Raw genomic sequence first — 4335 nt, forward strand, 5'->3', positions numbered from 1 at the left:
GCCATATGGAGAAGAGTTGTACAATCATCACACAATCCATTTTAGACCGTTTTCTTGTTTCTTGTACTCCTTGTTGTTAGTATTACTTATTTTTAATCGAGAAAAACTATACACAACAAGCTAGTCTCCAATTCCACGACTTCTACATGTATGATTCCATGCCACTGAGTACACTCTGTGTGCTGTGCAGCCATTATTGATATCCTCTTTCAAATGACTGCACCACCGTTGACAGGAACTCAATGCCCCCAAGCCAAAATCTCTTCCTCCTTCATCCAGGGTGACCACTCATCAACTTTGGTTTCTTTTGTGAAGGATAGCTTTCTTGATATAAAAGTCACATAGCACACACACCCCTAGTTAAAGCACTTTTAAAAGAGTTGACTATACATAATCACAATCAATTCTAGTGTTCCCTCACCATTCTTGCACTCATTGCTTGGTTATTAGGGTTTCTTTTCTTTCTTTTTTCCAACAGTTTCATTGGCAACTAATTTACATATCATATCATTCAATAGTTCATTCTTTCAACCATATCAAGGAGAATTGCACAATCACCCCCACATCAATTTTCTCACATCCTCCCCCGAGGTTAATCACCTTTAAGATGAGTTATGCAATCACAATCCGTTCTAGTGCTCCTTGCCTGCTCCCGTCTTCATTATTTACTCCTTGTGGTAGTTACATAATCTGGTGTCAATCTGAGGGTTAAGAGTATGGGGGTGGAATATAGCCTGTCAATCAGGATACAGCCAAGGAGGCCTCTGTGTGGGCGTGGCCTTCTCCTGAGGATTCTGGGAACTCTGGGATTTCCTCCCTGGAGGCCGAGACACACACTCTCTCTCTGTCTCTCTTGGCTCACTCCCTGTGAGACATCCCTGTGGAGAAGACACATGGAGAGAGGGTGATGGAGCCAGACCTCTGGAGCTGGAGAAGCCACATGGAGACCCCTGCCAGCCCTGAGATGCCTCCCACTGGCCTGCGATCTTCCTGCATTTGGCGTCATTGAATGTATTTCATGAGTCTGAAGAGAACTTTATAGATTGGTATATTGAACATATGGACTAATATCAGACTTATGGACTTGATCTGGACTGGGCTGGGATGTTTTCTCAATATTCAACTGCTCTTATATATAAAGATCTTTCTTATACACATATAAGTGTCCATGAATTTGTTTCTCTGACTACCTGGACTAACACATTTGAGGAAATCCCCTTTCCCTCCCTATCAACCCCTATATCAGTTATTATCCTTATTCATCCACTCCTCCTGTGCTTCTCAGCTGGGAGACCCAACAGAGGATTCCGTTTTCCTGTCTCTTTGAATAACCAGGTGATTTTGTACTGGACGCAAGACATTAACAGGTTTACCTTGTTAGGTCCTGGAAGTGTTTCTGTTCTTGATCTCTGCTCTCAGGCTCAATCAAGGAGACTTGGAACCTGTTAGATTCTTTCCAGGCTTGGTTTGACATGTTGCTAGGCAAGATGAGAGTGTCAAGGAGTCTTTAGATAACACTGCCCACGACTCAACTCAGGCAGTAGACATCCTGGAGGGGTAAAGGTTACGTACTCAGCTGCTAACCAAAATATTGGTGGTTCAGACTCACCCAATGACTTGCAGAAGAAAGACTACAGCTAAGAATACCCCAGAGGGCAGTTCAAGTCTTTCACATGGAGTCACTGCAGAAGCTCTGGTAGTGTAATGGATATGTGTTGGGCTGCTAAACCACCAGGTTCCCAGTTCAAAACCACCAGCCATTCCATGGTAGAAAGATGGGGTTTTCTACACCTGGAAAGAGTTACCATCTCAGAAACCCAGAGGGGCAGTTCTGGCAGTGAGTTTAGTTAGGTTTTTGGAGTCACTGTAAGTCAAACTAGTCTTTGTGGCAACCAACAATAACAACTAAGGCAGTGCTCTCTTGAGTCCTCTGCCGCAATGGATGTTGAGGTGCTTCCAGTCTTCCCTGGTGGCACAGAGGGTTCTCCATTGGGCCGCTAACCTTAAGGACCACGGGACAAACCCACCAGCCACTCCAAAGGACAACGGGACAAACCCACCAGCCACTCCAAAGGACAACGAGGAGACTTTCTGCTCCCGTAAGTACGTACAGCTTTGAAAACCCACAGAGGCAGTCCCACCGGGTCCTAAAGGGTCACCGTGAGTCTGAACTGATGGCAGTGGGTTTGCATTCTGAGTCCAGTCCGGCTGGTGGAGATCAGCACTTTCTCCATCCCTGGGTGAGCATCCAGGCTGTGGCCTCTAATCCTTTCAGTCGGTTCTTCACCGTGGGTAGTTTGCTCACCTACTTCCCAACGAGCACTCTGCTTAATCCCTGAGGGACCCTGCCAGTGTCTGCAGGTTCCTGTCCGTTGTCTCTCCCAAGGCTCTACATCTTTACAGGAGTAGAAAGTCTCCTCATTCTTCCCCGGGAGCAACAGGTGCTGTGACTGCCTCAAACTCCCAGTTCCATCCTCTCTCCTCAAGAAGACCGCTGAGCCCCACCAAGGCCCCCTTCCTGTGCAGTGACCTGCAAACCCTCTCCAGGCAGGAAAGTGGCGCAGCCACAGGGGCCTCTGTCTGCTCCTCGTCCCTCAGGCATGACTGCCTTGAACTGCCTTCTTGCCCGGCGTCTGAGGACGGTGATTGCACATGCTTCGTCTGGACTTTTAGATACTTGGAGCTGGAGGATACGTTTACTCTCTGAGGTAGTTAGTTTATTGTGCCAACCTGGCTGATAAACACACGTGGGGTTAATTGAAGGGCGGAGGGATAAATGGCTTGGTGAGCCTTGCCTTTCTTATTCTCGGGTCTCTTGCTTTCTGATGGGCAGACCCAGGTGCAGCTGCCTTAGTCAGTTCCCTGCTTTAGCTGGCAAGGCTCACTTCCTGCAGGATGCTCCTGAGGAGAAGCCACATGGACCTGCTCCGATGCAGCCCTGGGTGCTGGAGCAGCCGTGTGGAGACCCCTGCCAGCACTGAGATGCTTACACATTCACTGACTCGGCTTTCCTCCTGCAGTCGGCATCATTGCGTGTGTTTAGTGAGATGGAGGAGGACTTTGTGGATTGGTGTTGGACATATGGGTTAATGGGTTAATGTTGGACTTGTGGGCTTGGGCAGCACTGGGTTGGGATGTTTTCTTGATGCGCACTTAACCTTTATGTAAAACTCTCTCTTATACATGAGTTTCTGTGGATCTGTTTCTCTAAAGAACCCAGACTAACACACTCTCCATTCCTCCATCTGGACCAGAGGAAAAAGTTCTTCAACTATTTGTCGTTGGGAGGTGCTGCTGCGTTGGTTCCAACTCATCGCAACCCACACACATAGAACAGAGCGCTGCCAGGTGCTGCGCCATCCTCCCCATCATTGTTCTATTTGTGAGTCGACAGTCGGAGCCATTGTGTCAGTCCGTCTTCCTTTTGTGTGGCGGCCCCTTCACTTTGTCAAGCATGATAGCCTTCTCCAGGAACCTGGACCCTCTTGGGACCATGTCCAGAGTACATGAGGCGAAGCCAGACACTTCCTGAATGTCAAATGATATTTGGGGGCCTTCTTCCCAGGTGACCTGGGCATGGTGCATCCCACAATCAGTGGCTTTTCTGCCTTGCCCAACACCCTTGGAACCCACACCAGGGACAGTCACCCCAGTCCCTGCCAAGTCAGACCCTCCACACCCCAACCCCTCCAGGGATGGAGAGCTGTCCTCACCTCCCATACTGAACCCCATCCAAGGTCATACTCTTCCCTTTGCTGGATCTCCTTACAGAGAACAAGATTGCATTATCCGCTCCTTGCTAAGAATCATGGATCCTCTGATGGAGGGCAAAGACCACACGTGGAGATGCTGTGGGGGCCCCCTGCTCTCGGGGAGTCTGTGTGCCTTCCAGGGCATCCCTCACCTCGAACACGATCACGACTCTGACCTGCCCACTGGGCCAGCATGTATGCCAGGATGCCTGGATGCCGCCCAGCAGGATGAGGCGGTGGGGCTTGGAAATGGCAACATTAATGCAGCCTGCAGGGAGTCCTGTCTCCCAAACACAGGCCTCGGCTTCCTTGTTTGCAGAATTGTTTGTCGGGGAATCGTGTGTGGTCAGAATGCACTGTGTGTTAAAGGTCTCATTGATGCGTGATGGGTGTATGACCTATTAACATGTGAATGCCTGCCTCCCCTGTGCCTTCACTTGTGCTTGCTCCCCAGGGGACAACGAGAAACAGAGACCTTGCTGACGCCCCCTTCTCCCCCCAGCCCCTCCACCAAGGAAAGCAGCTATTTACTGGCCGGGTTTGGAGCATTTTTAGGATGCAGATTGGGGACAGAGGGCACAAA

This window comes from Echinops telfairi, unplaced genomic scaffold (genome assembly GCF_000313985.2).
Source record: "Echinops telfairi isolate 266 unplaced genomic scaffold, ASM31398v2 ScPeMD7_18;HRSCAF=68, whole genome shotgun sequence".
NCBI lineage: Eukaryota > Metazoa > Chordata > Mammalia > Afrosoricida > Tenrecidae > Echinops > Echinops telfairi.